At 36.8% G+C, this 27548-nt stretch overlaps 2 protein-coding genes across 2 annotated transcripts in view; one reads left to right on the forward strand and one right to left on the reverse strand.

Annotated features, from left to right (window-relative positions):
• Positions 1 to 27548, reverse strand: part of LOC100643243 (dipeptidase 1) — a 241529-nt gene that overhangs the window by 209074 nt on the left and 4907 nt on the right. The gene's annotated exons all lie outside the window — the stretch shown is intronic.
• LOC100643365 overlaps positions 19634 to 27548 on the forward strand; it is a 195183-nt gene continuing 187268 nt past the window's right edge. The window contains exon 1 of the mRNA XM_048407661.1: positions 19634 to 19651. The gene's annotated coding sequence lies outside the window, so the exon portion shown is untranslated. The remainder of the gene's footprint in view (positions 19652 to 27548) is intronic.

Consider the following 27548-nt stretch of genomic DNA (forward strand, 5'->3'; position numbering starts at 1 on the left):
ACCGTTGATTAAAACGCTTTTGAATAATCCGGGTTAACCGAGGCGCTAGATCCATGCCATTAGGTTTGCCCATCCATCAGGCCTCCGGATGCAGGTTTTCGCGGGTACCTGGTTACGGAACAAATTAATGACCATCGAATTTGCAATATCCCGGCTAGCGCTGCTACGAATTTATACACGCACACTCCACTAAGCATCGATATGCGTCGATCTGCAGCAGCCAACAGCGAATTGTTTCTTTTATTTGTTCAGTGGGACTGTTTCGCTTGTTAAACTTTCCTCGCTTTAAACGATCTACGTCTCTCTTATAGGAAATTTAAATAATTCTAGCTTTTATCATCGAATCTTCTTCTTTTTGTATGTTTCCAATATCTCGGTTGCAAGATTTGAAAGAAACTTGAAAAATTGAATTTGCGAAAGTTTTTAAGTTACAAACTTCTTAAAGGGAGTAGATACAGTGATCCAGAAAAGCGTTCGAACACGCGCTGTGGGAACTCCCTTTTATGGAAAGTTCGCTAGTCATAACGAGACACGATTATCACGATTATATCGGCAAGGCTGGAAATAAACTGCAAAATGTAAAAGTGCGTGATGATTATTGCAATTCGCCTGTTATTTACGTTCATAAACCTCGATATAATTAGCGACGATGCTTTTAACGCTAATTATATACTCGAGACGACTATTCATGCTGTATTAAATATTTATGTTTCTTCTATGAAATTGACGATATACGTCTTGCAATTTCTATGTACGTTTCAAGATTCCTTAGTAATTTTATCTTATTATGATAATCTTGTCTCGATGTAGATTCAACGGAGATCCAAAACGTTTTACTTAGTGAAATAGTATAAGTTATATAGATTATAGTTATACCTATAAGTATATGGTATAAGTACAAGTTCAGATATTTCACGAATCTGTGTACGTATAATATTTTTCGAATTAATCGGTGAACGATCAAATGTAAAATGACGTAGATATTAAATCACCGTGTGGAAGAACCGTGAATAAACTTACATTGCGCGTATAAAGGATCACTCCGAGAGTTTTGCTTCTTAGTCAATAATAAACAACGCGATTTGAGCAATAGTTTCCGCTTAATCGCGTCGAGTCATCGCTGCCTCATCCATTTTCTAGCATCGCCATCTTCAATGACTGGACTCTATCCAAGAGAATGCACAGCGAATGTTGTCGCAATAATGCACGTTGGCGCACATTAGCGTGAATACGCAATTCATGGTTTGCTAATCAAAGAGGAAATTATTAAAATCGACCAGAAATATCGCTTTGTATCAATTATCTTGTTCCGCGTGTGCTTAACTCGCGTCAAAACTTTATTCGTCTTTCGAAGCGAAAATTTATGAAATCCTATTTGTTTTCATGAATCCTAAGCTCTACGTACGTGAAGAGAGATAAGATCTTTTTATTAGGATCGTAAAAAGTGAAATTACCACGTTTTACATGCTAACGGCACGTTGTTTCTCCTCAAGTGACGTCGAACGGGGGTAGTTTTTAGGATGACGCTGGCAAACGAGCGTGCAGTGTACAATAGACCCGACGCGATAATGTTGCGGCACATCGTCGCTTGCACCGATGCACACGTGCAGTCTAGCGATACGATTTGTATTGTGCGACTGCAATTCCGCGTGGCTCGTGATGACACCCGCATTGAAAACTACTGATGCCCGTTGTAAATTATCCTCTAATATTCGTCAGACGCTTCAACAGTATCCTATCGCGGGGTTCTTCCTCGTGATTTAGCGCATCGAACAGTTATCAGGTAGTAAAATCTTATTAAAAGATAATCTTCAAACGTAATATTTTGATAAATTACGAATTGAACTGATTTTCATTTTCTCTTGTAATGTAAAACTGTTAGTACGATGAAACGAGCCGCGGAAACGATTGCAAAGTAAACGAAACCGTAAGAAATTGTAAACCAAGTAATAACTAATACGGTATATACTTCGTTTTTACGTTCAACATTTATGTTTATATTTAATTCGTATTTTATATTTTATACGCTATATTTCGACAATAAGGTAAAATCCACTGTCGTTTTGTTCCTTCGATAAGGATAAGAAATGCGCGATAAATTTGCTATCTCGATAACAATATTTAATAAAAATGTAGCCGGTAACGTAATATTCGTATAGGTAAACAGTACCGTAATTATTCATAATTATTTAAACGATAGAGAGTAAAGTTGCCTTGCTATATTGTTTTACCATTACAAAGCAATTTTATACGATATACGATATTTATTATCCATTTTATACCTAAAGTTATTTTTGAATGATGAGCGAAAGTATCGGTGCAAATCAGCTTCTCTCGTAAAATTCTCTGCAAATTCGTCAAAATATTTTTGCTCGTTAATGTAACGCACGTATATTTATAAGCTTTCACAGTCACCGTATATACCTAATACCTCGTATACGATGGAATATTATTAACTATCGCGATTATTTCGGTTCAGTTTCTGCCAAATTTTATCAAATTTCTCAGATAAGCATATTTTCAAAGAAAATTCCACGGTCGGAATTTGAAGTACTCGTTATGATATTCACTGTATGCCAGTTATTTCTGATGAAACATCAGCACGGGTTTGCTTTCACGCGTGTGCACCCTCTAATCCGATGTCGCGCTCAAGCGAATTCCAAGCGCGGAGACGCAAATCGAATTACGTCCAATTACTTTTTAATCGTGTTCGCGACTTCATCGGCTTTCAGCGATGCATTGCCTCGCGCTGTGTTTTCACCTGCGCGTACGTACATGTATGTATAATGTATATTCATAGAGACCTGGCCGAAACTTCAGGTGGAAACTCTCTCGGCCGTTAAACCGGTTTGAATAAAAAGCTTTTGTGAAAAGTCCATGGCTACGAGTGATAATTAAATGAACAAACTGCATTTGACTTCTCTCCAGTCTTTACTAAATCGTAAAAATCGTCACGAAACATGTCGAGCAATGCGAGCGATTTAATTGGAAATGGGTTCGATAGATCGTGCGGGTTTGAAGAATTTAGTTCGCGGAAGTGTGAAATGATTGCAAGTGCAACCGGAATATTTAAACGGTATCTTTCAAGTGAATGTTGGAATCAGAATTTCTGAAATTCTGTGAATTTAAGTGGCGTAGAAATTCGGGGAAAATAGTCAAACTTATTAAGTTATTCGCTAATTGTAAGTACGTAGTATAGGTATCTCTTTCTTTTAGAAAAATTGCAATTAAAGAAACTTTTTTTATTTCCACCTATTAGTCGTCGGTAAATTCCTTGTACAGTTGTTTCTAACTTTTTGGCAATTGTTTGTAAAATTTTCTTTCCGTAAAATCTTTTGTCAAGGAATAGTTTATGATCTTCGTGATGTTTTTGATCTTTTGGAGCAGCGAAAAAATGAAAGTGATATGAAAGTGATATATAACAAATTTTGAATCGTTATGTTCCAAAGAACACCGAATATTACGGAGGAAAACACGCATTTAATATCAAATATTCCATTGAATTCCATCAACTACAGCGAGTAATCAAAATGGAAAAAAGACAAACACTGGAACTCGGTGAGAGTTCTCCGTTTCTCCAAAATCTCCTCGCATCTCAACCGTAAATAAAACTTATAACTCAAAACGTTTCCAAGGTTCGTTCAAACAAATTCATCTAATGAAATCCACAAAAACAAAGGCGTCCCTCTTTTAACCCGACTGCAAATAGTCTCCCTTTTTAATAAAGATAATTCCGCTATAAAACGGTCAGTTCCTTCGAAAAACCGCGTAAACCAAGCACGGAGTATCATGCGCGTGTTCGTGAACTCTGAAAGTTCTCCGAAGGGAACCACGTTCGACTTTCTCGAGAGCTCTCCTGCGGTCATTCGATATTCCAACCTATATTCGCAAGAGAAAGAGAGAGAATGGAATTTTGTGTAAAACGTTCATCGCTTAAAATACACCACCCAATCTCACTCGTGGCTTTTCTCGGTAAAAATAAGCGTGCCAAGGGTTGCATTCGCGTAACATCGAGCCGTTGTTTATTCAGTGCTCGTGTCCCCTTTAGACCATAGAATTTCGCGAGAAATTTCAAGATTATCGCTATCGCGAGAAGGGAAAACGTCGCTTCCCGACTTTTGAATATTCCGGCATATTTCCTCGTAACCATCGTGCGACGCGCGCCATTTTCCCTGCGAAAGCGCCTTTTCGTGTTATGGCCGACCGAATAGCGTGGAAGACATCGAGGGTTCTTAGAATTCGCGAAACGTAATAAAGGCGCTATTCCATCCGTTGTCTCCTGGTCCCGTGACTTTTCTCTCGCGACCTTTACTCTCTGTTTTATATCTTCTAAAAATTACAATGGCCGTAAAGTCACCTCTGCCGTTAACGTTATTTCACGTTACACAGCCACCTTTTCCTTCCGGCCTTTCAGTGGCCGCACTCTTTTCTACCTTAATCAGCCAGAGTTCTAAATACCGGTCGTAAAGTTTCAAACAGCGAGTAGGAATTATCTAGCATCTTTTTTACGATCAAGTTTTAAGCGATCCTGCTTTTCATAGCGCCTCGCTTGCGCCTCTGTCGGTTTTGTTATTTCGGAGATGTTTTATACGGAATGCAGTCTGACATTTTATGGTGCTTTTTGATCGCCGATTCTTCGTATTTTAAGGGAGAAAAATGCATTCTCGAATACTTGCGGAGAGAATAATCTATTTATTACAAGCTACTCTTCCTTTTCCCATGTCACTCGGTTTTACTCGCAAGTTGTTTGATAACAATTACGTGCTAATCGAAGTAACTAAAGCACGTTATCTTGTGTCGTTATTGCGATGTACACACTGTCTCATGGTTAATCAAACCTAACCCCATTCATGGTTTACTTGCAAAGTATAAGCTACAAGATAGCAAAATTGTGGTATCGACGAATCGACGGATTAAAGCGATGCGTATGATGTCTCTTTTTCTGCTTCTTCTCGACCTTTAATTCTGTACACTTCTAAATTCGAATGGAATTTCTTGTTGCATCTTCTCTTTCACGTTGCGTCATCATACTGCGTGTTACAACACACACATTCCGGCTCGAAAGTCTTAGGACATCTGTTATTAGTAACAAATCTTTGATACTCTGTATAGATTACGTACATTACGACATCTTTTTCATCGTTTATACATTTTAACAGTATACCATCGTACAAACTATCGAGTTAAATATATAGTTATATATGTCGGAGATGAAAGAACGCCGGAGCTCCTCCTTGGATTCGCGGGAACACCGCAACTCTGTAACTTAGATTAAACAAATGCCGCTCCGATTGTTCGAGATTTATGATCATGAGCTTGGGCTCGAGGCGACAATCAGTCGCCGAACGTAGCCGCGGTCAAAGGGATGAACGTTTTATCTAACAAAGGCACAGAGTAACTCTATTCCTCTCCTTAAAAGAAATAGTCGTAGCGACACGTGGCAGTAAATACTTCAATAGTTTCTATCCCGCGGCCCGCCACACGCAGATTTCGTCCTCCGAGTAAGATGATCGCCGGGTGTCGGCATGCCTTTGCGGCGTATGTTTAGCTAACGTGAGGACCCGCTATAGATCTTAAGATTCAGTCAAGCGAAGTCCGTCAAATAGACTTTGTTGCAACTACGGGAAGATAGGAGAAACCTATCCTCCACGAGCGTTGCCCCCCGTCAACAACCTCCCCTCAAGGGCGGCCAGCATCTCTTTCAAAATGCCGATATGGAGATCGACCAATTAGCAATAGCGCTAATTTCCCTCTCCTTTGGAACGAAAGCTTTCTTTGACGAATCCGAGGATCTCATATCCTTAGACCCACCCAATATAGTTTTCCTCGACGACATCGTCGAGACGGAGAGGCATTCTTTGGTACGACCTCATCGACGAAGGACAGTGCCGCCTTACAACCAGTGAATACCATACATCTAGTTAACAGAGAGAGTTAGACTTGAACTGTGCGAGAACATACGTTTACCATCCCGTGACCGCGGATTCGTTTCGAACCTAAGGTCATTATCACTAGTGCTACGAGTGCTTAATCTTGTTAATAAGCCTGTGCTAATAAACTCTCCGTTGTATCACAACAATGGCTAATTCTAATGAAAATCCATCAAACGCCCATCTCCTTAATCCTGACTCTAATCCGACATATAAATACACAAAGAATATTTTTCAGCTTTCGACAAAACGAAATAGCAGTTATAACACATCAATCTACGTACACTTTGATTCTCCAGCTTAAGATCATCCGAGAACTCATTTCACGATTCAACGTTCAAATTGAAATCTTTTTCGTTCTTCGTTAAGTTCAGATTACTACATGTTGAGGTTATTAAATGTATGAACAGAGGAACGCGTGGATAAATTGTAAAGTAGAAAATATATTTCAATACGAAAGTGTAAGTTCCGATCCGCACGCTGGCAATGTTACCCTATAACTGAAAGCTCCGAAGCCATCGTCGCCTGTCTACTGTCTATGGTCTGCCTTCGTCCCAGTCTATTGTCTATACGCTGTCGATGGCTTCAGTGCTTGAGAAAACTAAAAAGACCAGATGTAAAGTTTTCTTAGAAGTGGTGACCGCTTCAACGCCGCGTATGGTAAATTAAATTGCATCGAATATATTCGGTTGGCAACTAAGTTTTGTCATTACCACCTAATGACAAAACCCGCAGTCATTTAGTTTCCGACCTAATACATCGCTTAATGTTCAAAATTACACGCGCCATGTTTTCCCTAGATGCACGACGCCCGTGTTTTAAATTTTCCAGTGTATCGCGACAGAGTGTATACGGATAATCTATTTTCGTTGCGCAGCACGAGTTATGAAGCTGTATTTTATTGCGCCACGGAAAAATTGAATTCCGCGATAACTTTGAACAGCAATATCGGATTATAAATTGCCGTAAATCACCGGGCCAAATCGCGATACTTTCGTAACGATTACAATTAATAGCTTGCGCGCGTATGTCGTTGGTATTACGGAAAATTTTGTCGTAATCATGCGACTGATTTATGGGAACGCGATGAAACTTTCGCTCTAGACTTCTCCAATTTACAAAGGTTTTGGAATATCGTGGAAATGTTAATCGTTTCTGGCTGAGATCGTACAATTTATCCAGAGACTCTGCTGATATGATTTTGCAGATGCTTAACATTTTCAGGCAGCTATTTGTCGCTTCGTTGAATTTGAAATATGAGAACTTCGATATCAATGGCGCAGGAATTTCAATGACTTCGTTTAAAAATGTAGAAGATTCGAAAGTTTGGACTTCGAGGACTCGAGATTCAACAAGATCTAAATTCTGTAGTTACGTCGTATCTAAACTTTTATCTCTTGTACCAAGATTGTGGGTGACTTGGTGCAAAGCCTCAAGATTCAGTAAGTTCAAAATTTTGGAGCTACGTGATATCGAATGAAGTTTTTTTTTAAATTATAGAAATAAGAAATTGATACAAACGTTTACTGCGAGCAGTTCATAGTACAATACCAGAAATTTAAGGAAAAATCGAATATGTAAGTGCTTAGGTACATTGAGATTAGCACGTAGAAAGAGAATCTATGGATTTTCTATCAGTGAAAAGTTTGGGTGTATTTAATCCAAATTGAGCGACAAGGATTATAAAACAAAGGAAAAAGGAGTACGAAGTGTATATTGCGTGGAGAGTTTCATGGATCGGAATTCAGTTTCATGAATGGAACTGAGAGTAACAGTTATTTGAGAGTGAAAGCAATCTGTTGTAGAGTGATTTTGTGCCCGGGAATTTTCTATTATCGAAATGCATAGTATCCTATGAAACTGATACTTGAAAAATAAAACGTTTCGCAAATTCCCATCGCTATTCAAAACCATTGCAAAAACCATTTATCAAAAGTACAAATATCGTATTAACACGATTAAACTACAAGTTTATCCTGTAACTCAAGTTTGCTGTAATTATCAGCCGGAACGATACGTACAGCGTTTCAGACACAAACGGATTCTTCCATCTATTCTAGTCCGGCAACTAAGATTATTAATTGCAGTTCCTAAACACGAATCAACCGCCATGACAAAACCCAAAACGATCCGATATCGTTACCGTGACGACCAAGATTTGTGGCGAATGGTCCGTGATCGAACCGTGACCGTAGTCTGACTAAAATGTACCTATAAATCAACCCTTAACAGGCGTCATTTGCTTAGAAACGAGGACGCTAGAGGCTGTTAGCCTGTTCGAGTACCGACCAAACGAAGGTCGTGTCGTTTACAGCCGATATAAACTTCCATTTGGTGGAGAGCTGTACGAGGTTTGCACAGACACGGAACATCCTCAGAATTCCTAAGGTATTATAGGTGATAATTTCGCGAATTTCCAGTTCGTTAATAGACGTGTGCTCGACGATAGTATCTGGTGATTCCTTTCTCTCTGTCTCTCTTCCTCTCTCTTACTCTGTAACTCTCACTCTCTCTTTCTCTTTCTCTTTCTCTTTAGGTCGATGGTTTTCAACTAATGGATTCAACGTGGATTCGCATGCATTTCGTGACACGTCGTCGGCAGAGTGCTGAAGCTATGTACGTCTCTACATGCTTTCTCCATCGGTTTATCGGTAATTTAATTATGTCGTATAGCAACCACACAGTAGCAGCAGCATCACGCAGTGTCGTAATTACTATCTCGTCCCTAATAACGTCGGATAATGCCCCGCCACTGACTCTACGACACGTACAAGTTAGTCTGTAAATTAGAGACGTCCTTTCGCCTCGCCTCGTATTCCTGATTTATCGTACGTAGCCTTGCCGTTATCGTTTCCTGCACACACCCTCCACGTTGATCGCGTCTTAAGAAATCGTGATTCAACGTGACTCCGATATCAAACGGTCCCCTTCTCTCATCCGGAATAATTTTGCCTTCGTCCGTGAAACCTTTATCTTTCGAGTTACAGACTTGTTCAAAAAATATCGAAACGTAGAAATATTTCTGTATCCTGCGCATTTCATATTTCTTTCTATGAAACGGATATTTTTCATTCCGTAAATAATAAAATACTTGTACCTTTCATTTCTAAATTGTTGTATGAAATTTATCTTCGATTGATATTTTCAGAAATATTAAAATTACTATGGAAGCAACGAAAAGTAATAACGTAGCAATTGCAACGATTGAACGCAACGATTGAAACGCATAAACGATTTAATCGAAACTGCCTTCGATATCTTAAATTGAGAATCATAGTACGCTTCGTTAACGATAGTACAATTAATAACTAAGAACAGGAGATTGAAGATTATCAAACATCCATAGAAAAAGAGAACGTAATTTTGTTCGACTGACAGAATTTTCATCTCTTTTGCCTCGGCGTAGAGAAGATCGGGAAACCGGGTTTTACAATGCGCGCTCTGTTTTTCAATTAAAGGAATATTGCATTTCTAGCCGCGGCGATTAAATGTGAAATTACAGGCAGCTGCTTTCCGTCGCGCACGACAGATTTTAATTTTTTCTTTCGATTTTAATTTCGATAGGAATTTACGAACGCTCTGGAGCGTTGATCCAGTCGAAAGTTTTTAGAAATAAATGTCACGGATAATTGATTCTTAAGAGGATCGAGGCGAATCTCTTGCCTGAATATTCGTCCACCGATACTTTGCGCAATAAGAAACGCACGATGTTAAATGGACAAGAACCCTCGTAAATAGTTGCACGACCTGAGTTGTGAACATCTCATCGGTCAGTCATTTTTAGAAGAAAGAAAAGTATCTTTTCATCGATCGTTAGTATCTTTTCTAAACATTGTTTCTCTCTCTCTCTTTCTCTCTTTTTAATCTTCTTTTCTGACTAATCTGTTCACTTATTTGGATTCAAACGAGCAAAATCTTTATTATCAAATTTATTTGCAATAAACTCATAAAAACAATATTATTAAATTTATTTGTAATATTGTTTATATGAGTTGCGATATAAAATCAGACTTGCGCGATAGATTTCTATTTTCAGAAATTCATTGTATCTCGACAATAGAATAAAATTGTAGAATAACAGGAAACTTTTAATGTTACGCGAAGGCAATAACAATTTACAGTGAAATATTAAACGAACACACCCAGCCATTTCTCTCTAAGTTGCCAAGCGAATACCTTTCTTTTAAATATAAAGGAACAGAAAGGACGTAATCACAGTTTACGATCCGATGCATTTTTATTCGAGCTGCTCCATCAATTGCAAAACGACTCTCTATACGCGGGTTAAAATGTTGCGAGTTTTTGCGCGGTCTTGTCTTTAATTTAGTCGAGTAATTTTCCAATAAAAAAAGCATCAAAGTTTTCCGAGCGGTTGGTCGAAATTAATTAATGGTTTCATTAAGAAATGAATATTTTGAAGAAACTAGAAGCAAAGAAATTGTATCGCAGTTTGACCGTTTCTCCTCCAAGTAATTTCATTAATTCAATCTCTCGTTTTCTGCCTCTGAAATTCACCAACGAAGGTGTATCGAGGTGTCTGAGTTTTCTCTGTTCGCGATTATTTCCACCATAGTTTGTATTACATTCTCGTCTCGTTTTGCGATTCGCTGCGTGGCTAACAACTTTGAAATCAATAAGCGTAAATATTATGTTTCGTTATTGATTAAAGAAAAAGGAAGAAATTATTAAAGTTCATTTAATAGGGAAAACGAAAAGCACGCTTTTGTTTGCACCTGAGGTCAAAAATCTAAAGAATTTCGATGGTAGAAAACTAACGATTTCTTTTTACAAGTAAATCATTCATCGGGGAATGAAGTCACGTTCACGCGTGTAAAATAAAACGCTGAGAAACCAGAAGGGTTTCCTTCCGAAGAAAAGCAATTACAGTTTCCTCGATTCGCAAGTATCACAGTCGAATTGGAAAATCGAACGAGTAGGCGGGCAGATTATTCCACGGATGGAACGAAATTTTCGGAAATGAATTTGATTAGCGACTAATCTAAATTCAACCGGGTTACGGATAATAGAAATCGCGAGCAATGCGATCTCTGGCGACTTTTTGAAATTGAGTTGCTGATGCAGATTAGAATGAATTACTCGTTTAACCAACGCTTCGTGGTAATTACGGAAGTTATTAGGGGAAAGAAAAATCAGTTATTCCCATTCCTGCTTATTTCCATTAAAAAAGTAATATTGGCTTCAAGAGAATAAGAGAGTTTACGTACGATTTGTCGAATGAAAGAAAAAGAAACTTGGAATTGTTAAAATAACCAAAGCAATTAAACTTTCGAAGAATCAAGTTTAAAAGGGTCACTAAAGCAATTATTTTTCAGATCAAAAGTTAAACTCGCTTTTCAAATATTAATTTGATGATCCTTCGACTTTGTGAACAGCGTAGGTTGTGCAATAATTGATAGTTTAACAAGATCGATCAAGGTTGCACATTTCTAAAAAAACTTTCTCGGCAAAATAAAAGTTTGCCGAACGCGATTAATTCGTATTTTTTAATTGTGTAATTATATGTATTGCATCGACACGAATGAAATTGTTACAGCTAAATCGCTGGAATCTTAAATTTCCACATAGATATATTTGCATAAACAATTTCCAGAAATTGTTTATCTTTCCCACGATCGATATGAATGGAAGCAAAAGGAAGAAATTGAAACCGTTTACGTGCCGCAGTCGTAAAATTAAAACGCGCGGAATTTATAGCATAGAATAATTTTGGCCGCGTGGAGTTCTTATGAATTTTTCAAGAGCGCAACGAAGCTCTATGCATATGGAACGAAGCTCAAATCGCCGTGAGGAATGTTTAAAGGTCATTCCCTTAATTTCTGCTTAATTAAACGAGTTCCAACGACGCAGGGATAAACGCTGACAAAATCTTGACAATCAGAGCCACGTTTCGACCAACTTGCCCTAAATTTTCTATTTCAGCCTGGTTTCGTGCTCCCAATTTTTGGAACTTTCAACAGGATGTACGAAATTTCAAGTATATAAAGGAGAATATTATTTAAATCCGATATTTCGAATTGCATATCGATAAAAAGCTGGTTTAACTACATCTTTCATCATGACAGAACGATACAAATGAAACAAAGTTCAACATACTCGTTTCATCTGAACGTTTTCAACGTTTCGTTGGAATAATCAATACGAAAGATCGCGAATTCTATCATAAATATATTTACAAAACTTGTAGCTTACTTTTGAAACCTAATTTTAATCGAAATATTCTTCGAGGAAGTGGTAAATATTATATTTACGAAAAATTTAATAAACAAAGTTTATGTTTAATTTTAATATTTAAAATCCTCTAGAAATTGGCCACTCGCGTCAAATCCTCTTCATGATTGGATTAAAAGCTGTTGACGAAATTTATATGAAAGAATGTCGACGAGGTTTTCCTATAATGAACACGCTTTAATTACGCTTTGATATTCAGTATAATTATACGGAGTTTTAACCACGTAGCAACAAAAAGGCCGCGATTCAGGAAATCCTTTAAACGAAAACACGTCAAAGAAAAATTAGCATGAAAAACCAATACTTTCGTGCCGTAAAGAACAGCGAAAAAACGACGCACGCATAAATTTACAATGTTTTGTGGGTGAGCGGAATAAACGAAGACCTCGAGATTTTCTGGAATTTTTGCCAAAGGTTCGCAATGGAATATAGAACAAGAACTTCATATCGCGCGGGTTTCCCGCGAAATGAAAGAGCAGGAATTAAATCCGTGAAACGACACATGTAGGAGTGGATTTCCGGTATGTAATACCCGAGTTATTCTATGTCAGCGGTCATGGAATTGTTGGTATTTTTGTCAGAGGACGATCCAGCTTTCGGTTAACGATACAGCTATGAAACGAGCATGTGGGATTATGAGAAAGAATTGGCCTTTTGTTTAGGATAACCTGCTCTCAAAATGCATTTGCATTACAGTACGAATATAATCTTGATACGTTACAGTCTACGAATTAATTGGTGCGCGTATATAATTAATTTTATGGCAAAATTATAATGTCATAATCATAAAGTTACTTTGCAATTTTTATGACAAATTTTAAAGATAAATTTTTATGAGCGCAATTAAAGAAACTTTTTCTACGTTATGGACACTGTATATTGTACAGTTTTGCACATTTAAATTGTACCACGAGTGAGTAAACATTCGCAGACTAATAATTAATAGAATATGCATATAATCACTTCTATGGTAAATTATGATTTAACATGCAAATCCAAGGCTCTAACGGGTGAATCATATTCAAACTCCGTACAGAGACTACGAGTGGGTGCGTATTTGCATCGGAACAACATACTGAACTTAATTTTTCCATCGTATACCTCTTCACGCGTATGACACGAATAGAACGGATTCATCGTGCGTATATTACAAAATTGAAATTTAATTGGCTATTAAAAGTTCTGTAGCTAGATAAGTTCGTTCGCCTCTAAATTATTATAGAAATGCAAAGGAGGGCGCTATACAAAAATCACTACACAATATTCGAACAAAGTACAGATATTATTACATTTACAATATTTACATTACAATATCATAACATTTTAAAAATAGGTGACAATTCACGAAGAACTTTTGAACGATTCACTCTTTGAAAGATCAACTCTGCGAGATCCTGTCTCATATTTCTTCCACGTCAACGTCGAGTTTCGTTTACGTCCTTCTTGTTTCAACGTGTGGCGGCACTCGACAGCAATCATTGTTGGACAACGGCAACGCAATGGTTAGCGCCTTAGGTTACGAACGTTCGGGACTGGGGTTTAAATCCCGGTACCCGTAGTCCGATTTTTCTTCCACGATTCTTAAATGAGAAGAAAAGCAGCAGTACCCTAGCAGCGACATCTACACCAGCAGCGGAACCTATCTCGACCTCTACACCAGCAGTAGCACTATCTCCACGTCAAACGATTATTTAGAAAATTATTTAATGGTTCTATCTCATGATAAACCAGAATACATATATATACGTAGCATCACAAATACATGATAGCAGGCACATTCGAAATGAACCAGCGACTTGTCCCTTCGTGTACCATTGTATAAGTTAGGCCGATAAATTACATCTCCGTTTATTGTGCGATTCTATTGAAACGGATATCGTGGATGTTCTTCGGCTACTGGCGTATATGAATATGTATTTAAATGAAGCTTAGCGTTTCAGAGTTACGTAATAAACAGAGGTAATGTAGTGTCCCCGGGCAACATAATACCGTTCGAGGAACATCATATAGACATCCTGGACGGTTAGACGGACAATAGGGCATCTCGTGGACATTCTGTAAACGTTTGGGACACTTAGCCGAACAATGGAATGCCCAGGTCGCTTCCTGAGGACCTTCGTGAACCTGCGCAAGCAGTCTAGGATCAACGTGAAGAATTCGCCTCGAGCAAATAGTTTACAGAGGAAACCAAACTGCATGCAAACTCGATGTACAATTCCTGTGTTTACGGGGCTTGGAAACTGATCGTTTGTATAATTCGGTTGCTATTGTGTAACCGGAGGATTTATGATTTATTCGAACACACGGAAGGGTGAACTCGAGTAACATGTCGAAAGATCGAGAGGAACTGACGATCGCAAGGTTGTCGAGTTCCGCTGAAACTTTTCCATAATATGCAGATCGCATGAATTTGCGTTTAGTAAAATTATAAGATTCTATATTTGCATTGCTCTAATATTGTCTTATTTGGCAGCGTAAAATCCGCCTACCGTCGTTCTATTTTGTTTCTATTCTACTGTACACAGTGAAAGTAACAGGAAATAAGATCTTCGTCTGGTATATGATCAATATTTGTTATACAATTTACGTTGTTACAGTAGCACGGTATAATTCGAGTACAGTGTATCGTACTTTTATCTAATAAGCAATTTCATATGAAATTAAAATAATTATAAAGATAACCGAATGAAATTCTAAATTTCTAGATGCTCCGTTCCTTCCTCGAATAACGCTGAACGCTGTGCAACGTGGAATCTATTATTATTCGAAATATTCACAAAATTTTCATATCGGATGACCGCACGAGATTACAACAAATTTTGCTTATCTCGAGATGAATATTCTTCGATATAAGAAGCTCAAAGAAACATTTCCTTTTGGACGGCGTACTCGGTTAAACGAACCGGAATCGTCAAAACGTTCATAATAGGACGGAATGTCGGATTCGTTTGGACGCCGCGGTAATTTCCAAGAACGACGAAATTCCTCTGTCAAGAACGAGTATTGCATCCACGATTTATTACATCGTGCACCGACCGAGTTACACAGAAGCAAGGTAAATGTTTTCACCGGTTCAATTTTGTAGCGTAAGAGGATCAATTTATCAGATGATCGATGAAACAACTGTAAGTTCGATATTGCATTGATCCAACTTTAACTTCTTATTATATTCATCGATCCAGTTGAACGATTTTTCTTCAAATTTGCACCAGGTTCAAATGTATCGTCATTTATCGTGTTGTTACGATAGAAACTTTTTAAAATATTTTTAGTGTTCCTCGTATCATGGAAAAGTAGAGCTTTTCTACCGAAAATTTGCAAAGTATTTACTAGCCAATAGTATGGTGTTGATTTTTATGTGAAAATTTTTCCTCGACATGAACAGTAAATTATATTAATGTTTCTGGCCTGATTTTCTATACATAATTTGTATAATTTAGTAACATTTTGTTACTAAATGAAATATCCGCAGCAAGAATTGTAATAACCATAACATTAAAAAAATTGGTTAATCTGAAAATGTCAGGACTCAAAATATGAAGTGAACAATCTCAAAAATTAACGAAAGATCATTGGATTGCAATTATATTTGTGTGTGTGTGTGTGTGTGTGTGACTGAATGACGTGTACAAAATATAACCGTTCAAAAATGTAAATTATACATGTTCGCTTATGCATTTTATTATTGATCATTATCCAGTCGCGAGAAATGAAAAGGTTCATTACCTAATTTCAGATAAATTTGAATAATTTTAACACGATATTGCCGAGGTTGCTTATTGGATATCAAGTTTGTTTCCAGTCGAGCCATCGTTGATCCGCGTACAAATCGATTTCGTAGCTGGTCTGTCCGTTCGTTAAATATAGAATTTAGAGGATCGGATCCTGGGGGATGGTTGTGTCTCGATAGAGTAATAAATTATAATGGATGATTCCGCGGCATTAGAAACATAATAAATTAATCTATTTTCAGAAAGTGATTAATTGATGTGTTGACAAATGATTACGGCCACGCTGGCGCTATAGTCTGTTCGCAAAGGATTATTAATCTCGTATAACGGGCGACCCGAGAATATAAATCAGGAAATTAGAATAAGAGAAAAAGTCCTAGTGCATGAACTTTTGAAAGAAACAATTTTTATCTAAATAAACAAACACATTCGCCGTTTTATTCGTTTCCGCGAAACGTGTCAGCGATATTAAAACCGGCGTAGTTCGAACGCTGCACGAAATACTAGCTTCTGGAAAAGTCGTACATTTTGCATTTTCGCTCGTGTCGCAACTTACTCGAAAGAATATGCAGTTTCGACGAGCGGTGTTTTCACTTTGCAAGCTCATCGTCGTACCAACGAAAGAAAAAAAGAGTACAACTTGCCGAAAGATAAACTTTATTATATCGTTAAACCATCCCCCTGTTGTTCTATTGTTTCTCCGTTTTTAACCAGTCGGCAGTTGCAACTCGTTAAAACTACGTAACTCAACCTATACAGAACGCCATCGTGTTACGAACCGCGGCGTAGAAAAGGAACTAAACGAAAAGCTAAATATCCAAGGTAGAAAGTAGAAACGCGTATCGTTGCGTAATTCTGTGTAAACCTTTGGAAAACGAGGGGTTGAAACCGAAACTATCGACAATCCAAGAATCCGCTTGAATGCCGCGCGCCAGGACGTTAAGCAGACGGATTTACAGGTTTCGTGATAAAGCAGCGAAAGCTGATCTAGGATCCTAGTCGCTCGAAGGGGATTATAAATCAAGACTCGATAATGACCCGTAATGGATGGTTTACCTGGTTTCGGGGTTGCTCGTGGCCAACATAAAGTCGCCGTGGCCGACAATCAACGGCCCTGACATCACGATTATTCATACTTACCGACTTTTCGAGCGTTTCGCGAAATTAAGCCCTTCGACGTGACGCGCATCTTGATGGGTCTTGACTTGGGTTTTCGTCGCGTTTGCATACCCTTCCCGACGACCCGAATTTCTGTTTTGGGGACACGAGCTAGAGCAAGTCGGGATTAATTTTACTTTGATCGTCTCGAGCGTAGAAAATCGCAAACGCTGGTAATTTCGTACTTTTTTCTTCCTTTGGTTTAATTGGAAAATTTTGTCGTTCTCGTTTAGAAAGAAATCAAAATAATACTCGTTGTATTTCAGTAATATAGCAATAATTAGTTTGTTCCACTGTTGTTGAATTTTTCCTTTTTGCTATTATCGTATAATAATGAGTAACAAAATTGAAACTGATAATAATCATATAGCATATTACGATTAGGTTCCTACGGAATATTCTCCGGAATACATGCACATATTTCACATCTATTGCCACGTTTAATATTACTCTGAATTTTGAGCCCAAAATGAAACGAGATAACGAGGCTAATTGAGTTAGACAACAACTTAGAGAATACTTCATTATCTCGCAGAGGATTCTAAATAATCCTCTGTAATTACGTGTCACTAACACTCTCTACTAAATAATTAAACTCTCACACATTAAGCGGAATTATGCTTTCTTACCAGATTTACTGAATTTTCACAGAATTACGTCTTACATATTCATCCGCAAGTATATATTAGTACATATCTATATATAAGTATATATAAGTACATATTAATTTATATATAAGTATATATAAGTACATATTTATCCGAAAGTATACAGTATACACTTACGATATGTTCAAAAATATATTACAATAAAATTTTCGTTATAAAACCAACGATTTTTTTATTTTTCAATATTAACCGATCAGAGCGTTACGATTTTTCAACCAGAATATCGGTAATTTCGGTCAATTTCTTTCTATCACCGTTTTCCTTCGTTCGAATATAATAAAATAAAATCGGCATTACCAAAAAAAAAAAAGATAAACAAAGAAATAAAATAAAGAGAAATAAGCGCGTTTCTAACGAAGAGCTGGTACACGACGATTCCAGAGGGAAATTGAATTTTCCGATGGTAAGGGGGCGAAGCGTTTAGATTGGCGTGAAATTCTACCGCGGAAATCCGCGAAATTCGACGTTACAGTTGTAATGGATTTCCATAATGATGCAACGCGACGAAAATCTTTCTCCTGCTACGTATATTCCGGCTGCAGCTACACGGCCGCGATTCATGAATAAATAAGAAACAACTTTCGAAACAAGTTGACTGAAGGCTACGAAGCACCGTGTGACCCGTCCCAACGATTCCAGAAATTCACTAACTCCGGTCGCCTCTCTCACGAGCCAGCCCTCTTTATTCTTTCGACCCGCATTCAGCCTGTTCCGGGATGAAACACTCCTCTTACCTTCCAATCCCGCTCATCGTCCCGTTTTTTCCTCGCTGCCTGCTACAGACTCCTTTCTTCCCTCTTTTTCACGATCTTATGATTCCTTGAGAGGGTGTCTTCGAAATTTTCATATATTATGCAAACACCACGTTTCACCAGCGACCAACCTCTTTTTCCACGCTTTTATTTAACTCGCCACTTACTTCTACTACTGTTTCTTCCTGGCAGACGCTTCAGGTACTCTCTTTCGATACTCTTTACGAAAAGGCGGCACGTATTTCTCACGCTTTTCCGTGCAAACCGCTCGTATTTCACTGCTAACGAATTTCTCGCAGTTTGACCGTTGGACCGAACGAATTTCGACTGCTGGCTTGGCTCGAATTTCATTCGGCTTCGAATTCGATTCTCGCGCTGTATGTGCGTCAACTTCACTCTGATAAATTAGCGCGAAGTCCAATGGCACTTAATGTTTCTGTCTACAGGAACGAATTAAAATTGTCGAGACCTGAAACTGTTGACTCAACAGAGGCATTTTTTGGAGAAAAATGGGGGAGAAGACATAAATTTATATTATTTGTATTACGAAATAATTCGATTATGAGTTATATTATATTAGTAAATATGATATAAAATTTATTTTAAACGATTATTCTCTTTTTAATCTGTCTGAAGATAAACGAATTACTCATTATAGTCGTAGAATAAAATGTATTCCTCTTGAACAGCAAGACCCGGGGCTGTATTCCCCCGTAGCTACCGCTTAATTCGTACCTGTTTGCCGGTTTTAAATTTACTTTGTTGTTACATGTGTGTATGTTTCAGGCGGACTGCGCATACAGCTTACGCGACAAATTAACTTTCTCAGTTGACTTTGAGGTTGTTTGTGGGTGAGGTTAAGTTTAGTGTATGTAACCGCGCTTTGACTGCGTCAATGAGACACAAACCTGGTATTTGAATTGATTCTGTCGTGGTTTTGTTATCTAATTTTCCGATGAATTGATGTATTGGAGATTTCACTAACTGTACTTTATTCTTCTCGTAGCGTAGAATGTGTGTGGTGAATATTGTGTTCCTGGATTATTTTGTGAGAGTGCGAGTGATCAGAGAGTATGTTTAACAGCAAGCTCCTTTCATTTTTGGAATCTATGCAGGGATACAATATCTTTACGACAAATTGTAAACTTCTGGTAGCGTATGTGGTAAGTTGGAAAATCTGGTACAATGATTTACTAGCCGATAATAATGAATTGACAAGTGACAAGTATAGGTTATGGAGCTCTATCGCGTAAGCTGTCTGTTTTTATAATCCAACGTCGAATAAGACACAATAAGCTAATTAATTTATGAAATTTATTTATATGTGTAAAACTTTATTTATTTTATTACCAAACTTCTTACTATCACGTAAGAAAATTGATTTGCTCGGGTAACCTATAACTTGTTATTTGTACACTTCCGCAAATATATTACTTTAATTATTCAAGGAAGTACCGATCAACCAAACAGTTATGAAATAATTGACTATTTATACTTCGTGGGCAATTTTTAATATAAAATCTATAAGTGCATTCGATTCTTGGGACGAATTAAAATTATGTCCGCTTCAACGAGTGTAATTTTACTCCGGATCCTCTTATCGAGTATTTTAATTAGTCTGGTTGTTTTTCATCGAGGTGTTGCGCGATCGATTCCACGAAAAAGGAGAACAAAAGATGAACCTTACACCGTGCTTGTTAACAAACTCAGCGTATTCGATAATGGCTTTCTCTGATACTTCTCAAGCTCTGCTGATTTGGGTATTATTCATTTGGCCAACGTGTATATCCCGGCTCGTACATTCCATTATTTCGTTCTCAGCGCTAAAACCGCACCAACGACGGATCATCTCTTTTATTTCTCATTACTCTTCGTTATATTTCTCGCTGGAATCATGAATCTGGCTCTCCAATCGAGGATCCGAGATTTTTCAATCCAGTTTCTCTGCCGTAAAATTAAAACTAGAACTTCACCGTGGATATTACATTTTCTCTCTTTTATTCTCATCCCGATGACGTTAGGCTCTACTTCACTCGCATCCGCCGCCCACCAAACGTAAAAATATTTTCGTTGCTGGGATAATCACGTGCAATTAAGCCTTTCGTTGGTGAAAATTTTGGATATCAGGATATTGTTTAATATGATATTGCAATATTTTGGCAAAATTAATATACCGTGTGTTATTTTAAACTTCGAGGTTTACAATTTTCTGACGTATTAAAAAAGTATGATTTACCGCGGAACTTACTAATTTGCTAATTTATTATATATAACACATGTATAATAGATACAGACATAATACAAAATTTTCCATATTGATATCGATCTGCTTCGTTCTCCTAAGAAGAAAACGTCGAAAGAAAATTAATTTTTTAAGAAAGAGTAATCATTTTGGTAGAACTTCGAATTCTATCTCTTTTTAGTTTTACTTTAAAACCGATTCTTTTTTAGGATATAAAACGTACAAATCGTATCAAAGTAGAGTTTTCTGGCGAATATTTTTCTTAGAATTAATGCGTAAATGGATAATGTTTTGGATCTACGTATGGAAATTTGCTTTCAATGCTAGTTTTTAAATCTATTTCCATTAAGAGGATTGGATTCCAGTATACTTGGATGAATCGTTCTCGTCTGATTTCAATCATCTCGTCTTAAATTCGATTTCACCTTTTGCTTGGTAATACGATTTCCCTAGCTTTTGGGTGAGTAACATCGATTACATCGAAAGTGTAGGTGGATTTAAAATGCGGAAGGAATTATCACGGTATGAACGACGATCGCATTGATACAAATATTAATGTAGCAGTTCCCCAATATGACTTTAAAATGTGCAACCGTATTTATAGACGCGCCAATCAATATAATAAATTATTACAGTAATTTGCTTTAAAAACTTGTACGAGTATCTCGAACGATTCCTGAAATAGATATTCATTGAATAGCTTTACCGATAGACGAACAAATACCAAATATTTTGATGTAAATTCAACTATTAAATTCGATTCCTGATATTTGCAACGATGTTCATTCCGCAAAGTTGCATTGATTTCATTAAAAATTGGAAAAATTATTAATTCTGTACGTATTTTTCTTTTATTAAAGAATGTCTTACTCATAAAAAATTTACAGAAATTTGAAGATGGTAGAGTCAGAAGAATGTTCACGAATAAAATAATATGTATATATGTTATATATTCTTCATAACCCTCATTTTCAAATCATCAAATCAACAAATCAAACTATAATTAACAGGTTTCTCAAGGAAAGGAATTCTCTTTTTTACAAGAATTTTTTACAAAATTCAAGAAGATTAGCCGTAATCGAGTAGCCGCAAGAAGCGGTTGCAACTCAAGAAAAATCGAGCGGATCTTTCGTCGTTCGATGCTTTAACCCGAGCCTTTATCGCGTCGCTGATACACGGTAAACCACAAGTTCTATGGTTCTTCTTCATTTCTTTCACGTCCCATGACGATAACTACGGCAAAGTTCGGGGTCACGTTGAACTTTTCAATCGGATCTGATTGCCATGAATTTAAATATTGCTCGTTGCCACAGCCGGCGCACAAGCCCCTGCTGTAACGCAAATATTCTGAAAAGTTTTCGCGCGCTTTGACGTTCCACCCGGTTACAGGATGCTTACCACCCTCGAAAAAGCCCGTCCGCGTCCTTCTTATAATCCTTTTTCCTTCGTTCTTCCCTCGTTCCGCCTACCTCGTCCCTTTCTTGTTCCGCGGAAACTTTTTCATCGATTAGCATGATTGCATTAAACATGCAAATCCGACAGAGGTGATCGTTCGTGCTTTGGATCACCAGGGATAACCCTTCTCTCGATAATTCGATAGAATTTTCTATAGGATAACCCCGTCAACGCGTGTTCCGTTAAAATTATCGAACATCAAGCTCAGTTAGACATTGTGATTAAGATCGCGTTGGAAATTTCTTTCGGTCATTCGTTCGGTAATGCAACGTGGAATAAAGATTCAAGTAATCTAAATATAATTAATCTTACTAATCCGAATCAGGTCGGCATACGTTTTGTATTTGCGCTTTTAATATTTCGAGAAAAGCCAATGAAAGTATCGAAGATGTAACGAAGTCTTAGCAATTGAAGGTAAAGTTAAGAGATGTAAGACCTGTAGAACTTTTCGTGGAAATTTGAATAACTCGTGGAAGTAACTACTATTGAAATATGTATAATTTTATGTGCTAGACTAGGTTAGATGCGTAGTAGAAATACTTGTATGTGAGTATCGGTGTGTGGAGGTGTGTGTGTGTGTGGCGTCTCGAAAACAGATGAATGTAAACTGTTCAGTCGGTTAACAATCGGGTATGGAAGAAAGTGCTGAGACGCGTGCAAGTGTGTATCGATGAATATCTTAGAAATCGTCCATCAAATAAATATATAATTGTTCTAATATCAATTCCAAGTGTAAATTTAATGATCCTATATCATTATTTCGGCTACCAAGATCCAAAATTCACAACAACTACATCTATGGTAACAATATGTGGGAAGTAATTAGGTGACTTATCGGATCGGTTGCGATCATTTACATTCAAAGAAACTTGTCTTCTCGAAAATTGTTTGAACGAAGATACAAATAAACTACACATTTGGAATACCATTTATGCCCTGCATTCACATGGAAAGATAGATACAGAGAAGTTAGTAGAGATTGATACTCAGAAAAAAGATTTCTAATTTTCTAATCACCGAGTAATAATATCAGTATAAATTACTTACAAGTAGGAAAGTTTACTAGAAATTCCCAAGGTTTTACTTCGCGAGCTTCCTCTTTAATATACAACAGACAAACATTACGTCGCAGAATTTTTAATGCATCGCAGTGGTTTTAATAAACATCGAGATTTTCAAATATTTGTTCGGCAACGGTAATCTTCGGCGTATATATTCGCTGTTAGTTAACAACGAGTTGAACGAATAAACGTTATTCACCAACGTGCCCTAACGTTATTAACAACGAGCAGCAATGTTCACGCTAATATGTATGTATGTACAATGTACACTCGATATCGTGCAACGCGTTTTAACGTATAAAATGAAGAGAGAGAGAGAGAGTAAGAGAGCGAGAGAGAGAGAGAGAGAGAGAGAGTGTTGGTACTTTCCATAAGCGGATAATTGTTATTTATCTACCACCAGTTTCGTCAATGTTTGTCAGAGGGTTTCGATTTATTTTTCCGTTCGCCATAACAGGTGCAAACACAACGACGTATAATTTCCATCGACCCAGTTAACTGAAAATGTAAGAGGATTATGAAAACGTGGCCAGTGCACGAATTTTCCGCCGCGATTTTCGCGGCAGTCGATACTCTCAGGGAAGTATTATTAAACAATCGTTTAATCATAGCTGCGAATATCGTGGAGAAATCAACGTCGTGTCGTTGATTTAAAAGATACGGTAGATTTTTATCGAAAAAGATTCAGGTATTATAAAAGTTTTTATTAGATCGTTTCGTAAATTCCATCGGCTTTTTCATTATTCGCTTTTTTACGAATTATCAGCTATCATTATTAGCTTTCTGCATTCTTGGCTAGTATTTAATTTTTAATAGCTGCTAATTTCGAAACTTCAAATCAAGAGCATTCGTGACAAGGTGAGTTTTATGAATTTATTTAAAATTAATTAAAAGCAACGGCGAATATACCGAATATATTAGATTTTAAATTGGAAAACTTAGAGCGATACCATATATTAAATAATATTATGAAAATAATGAAATATTCAGAACTCTACCGAGAGGTGGGCTGTGTTTTAAATGAGGGAAGCGAATCATTTTGGATCAGAGAAGCGAACGAAGAAAACATTAAATATGAATGCGAAGCGCGATAAAATTCCAAAATACGTATTTTAAACGAAATGGAAATAATTTACTTCTATGTATAATACGTTTATTCGATAGTTTCAAATGAACAGAATTTACGAAAAACAAGTTCGCGTAATTTGGAAGAGGTTTAGACCGAATAAATTTTCGAAACGTATATAAGGACGGTCGTTTCTCGAACCTCGTTTATTCTCTGTTGCTTTAAATATCAATGAACGCCGGAAAAGTTCCAAGTCGGAACGACGAACGAATTTTCCAACTATTACAATAAAAATGCAAATGCTTATGGCGCAGCGTTATTTATAACACGCGCGCATTAACGTATTCCGTCGTATCTGCGCTTGAAATTCAAATTTCCGTGATTCCCCGTACCATTAGGGATGTTTTTTTGCTCGTGCATGGTCATACCGAATTCCAAATGAAAAAAAAAAAAAAAAATAACGTACCTCTAACGATCGTCTCACGAGAATTATTTCCCTTTTCCATCGAATCGTTTCGTCCGCTATATACATTTTTCCGATACTGCGAGAAACACATTTTTATGCTCGAATCTCAGTATATTGTGCGCCACGGCGAATCGTCGGTACATTTTCAATTGTTATATCTATTAACATGCACGTACGAGACGTCATCGTCCCTCGGTACGTACAAGCTGCTTTCAATTTTCACCTTTTTACAATATTTTTTACCTTATGCTCACCAATACTTCTTTGAATTTTTTCGCTAATAAATATCGTGCATATAGGTGTTAAAATTGTCTAAAAATCATGTAGGAATTTAACAAATTATACGTACAGTAAAATATTCGTTCTAACGTAAATGTTTTGCTTTGTTTCGTTTTTACATTTCAAGCTACTTTACAAACAAAATTATAAACGTTATAGTTCATGTACAGAATATTAACAAACGAGCTAACTGTACGCGTCGTGTTACTGTTTCTTTGAAAAATATTTTATTTTCCTGTATGATATGTAGCATTGAAAATAGGTAAATAGATGCATCTAAGGAAAACATTCTATAGCCATAGCAGATGATCTAGTAATTTAGCTTTAACCAAGGAAGCGTTTACGAAGCTTATTGATAACTGGTCGGCACTTATTGCACAAGCACGATCGATACAAGATGCTTCCTGAACGGTATTCTACCTACAACGTTGAATCGGCTCGATCGAATGGAAAGCACGAATATTGATCAACAGTAACAAGGACACGGATAATTAGAAATGGGCATCATTAATTATCACAGTGATTGATTGTCGTTCGTAGCCCCGGATACAAACACAGGGTTGAACAAGAACCGGAAATCAAGTTCTGTCGCAAAGGGAAACGCGAAATTTGTGTGACGCGTCCGACGAAATTTATTATAACGGTGCTGCATGCGATCGACGTGCAAACGAACTATCGTAAACGTTGACGCCGGGAAACTGAATAAATCCGTACTGCTTGGCTGTGAAAATACATTTCACGCTTTTTTCCCCCCGCAAATAATTTCGTCAAATCGTTAAAAATCCCCTGACAAAAGAATTATTTCTTTCCGTTTTTCGAATTGCTAATTTACGATACGTTGTATTTCGAAGTTTCGATGACGTTCGAATATAAGAGAAACAATTATAATTCTTCGCAGTATCAATTAAACGGTAGCGATTAAAGTACGAAGATTATCACGCGTCCCAATATATGTACATCGTCAATGGAACAAATGTTTACTTTCATATCGGCGTAAACGGCTGTCTCTACGAAACAGTGAACCAATGTACCTACATATTAACAATTCTGAAATTAAAATTTCATGGGTCAGCTCTGCTAGAAAGCGATAAATTCGAACAGTCGATTTTACGTCGTATAAATAATTGACGAATTGTTTCCTGATGACAGGGAACAAGGTACAAAGGAAGGAAAATGATGCAATTCTTTCATTCAAATCCAGACGTTCTGTTCAATAGAAATGTCACAAAAGCCGGTACAAAGGAAAATGCGAACGCAATTTTCGTTTCATGGAAACGAAATATCGTTGCTCGAAGAATTTCTCTCCTCATACTTTCGCGAATTCTCTAATTCAGTATCGTGAATTCATAATGGAATAAGAATAATCAAGGCAAGGACAATAATGCGGATATTTCTCTCTCTCTCTCTCTCTTAAATTATTCTGCGCGAATATTTAATTAAATTCTTAATAAAGAAAGGAATAAAATAAAATATAAAGGGTGTTTCATTTAACTTATTTATTTGATCTTTTTACTATCTCGAGGCGTTCAGTATTGTAGGTTATGAAAATAATCTTAGAAGTGGCTGTATCTCTTTATTAAAGAAAATGTGTCTTATTAATCTTATTAATCTCTTTTAACAAATTATTATCGTACGAGGCTTTCTATAAAATGATACAACTTCTGAAAACATTTTGGATATTTCAAGTAAGAAAGTTAGCTTAAATATTCTGGATATACTGTTTGGTTCTTTCACATCTAAAAAAAAATACATATTATGAGTGACAAAGGATGTTCCAACTATGACGCATGTATAGCAAAGTTGTGTTGTCTCTTAATTATTAGGTTGTCCGAAAAATTTCTTTCGTTTCATAAGGCGATCATAGATGAACAACAATTTCTGTTTTATATTATTTCATTGAATTAGGTATGATTCATATCCTTATATTTCTATCATTACGTTCGTGCATAATTCAATGAACTAATATAAAACAAAAAATTTTCCTTATGAAGCGAAAGAAACTTTTCGGACAACCTAATACTACTGGGGATATTTAAGTACCTCGAACGTTACAAATGCCCTTATAATTCTATTCTAAGATAACATACGTTAAATGTAGTAATCTTCGATTAAATTGAATCTTTTCATTATTGAGAGATTAAACATGCTGAAATATACAGAAGCAAATATTTAAAATATTCCAAATAATGTATTCGTTGTAATATTTTTACTCACAATGTACAATCATAATTTATCAAGTTATTATATTACCGTAGCAGTTGACGATTCAGAAGTCGCACAATGACGATTAATAACGCGACATAATAATATTACGACGTATTAATAATAATAATATAATACAATATTATTACGATAATTTCACGTTATTTGTTGCGTGTAATATAACATTAAAGCACAATGGCTGCTACGATTAATTAATTTCACGATCTCGGCTATTGAAAACGAACGAGAGAAATTGTCAAAAGGTAAACGAATAGCAACTCGCATTCGT

This window comes from Bombus terrestris, chromosome 7, assembly GCF_910591885.1.
Source record: "Bombus terrestris chromosome 7, iyBomTerr1.2, whole genome shotgun sequence".
Classification (NCBI taxonomy): domain Eukaryota; kingdom Metazoa; phylum Arthropoda; class Insecta; order Hymenoptera; family Apidae; genus Bombus; species Bombus terrestris.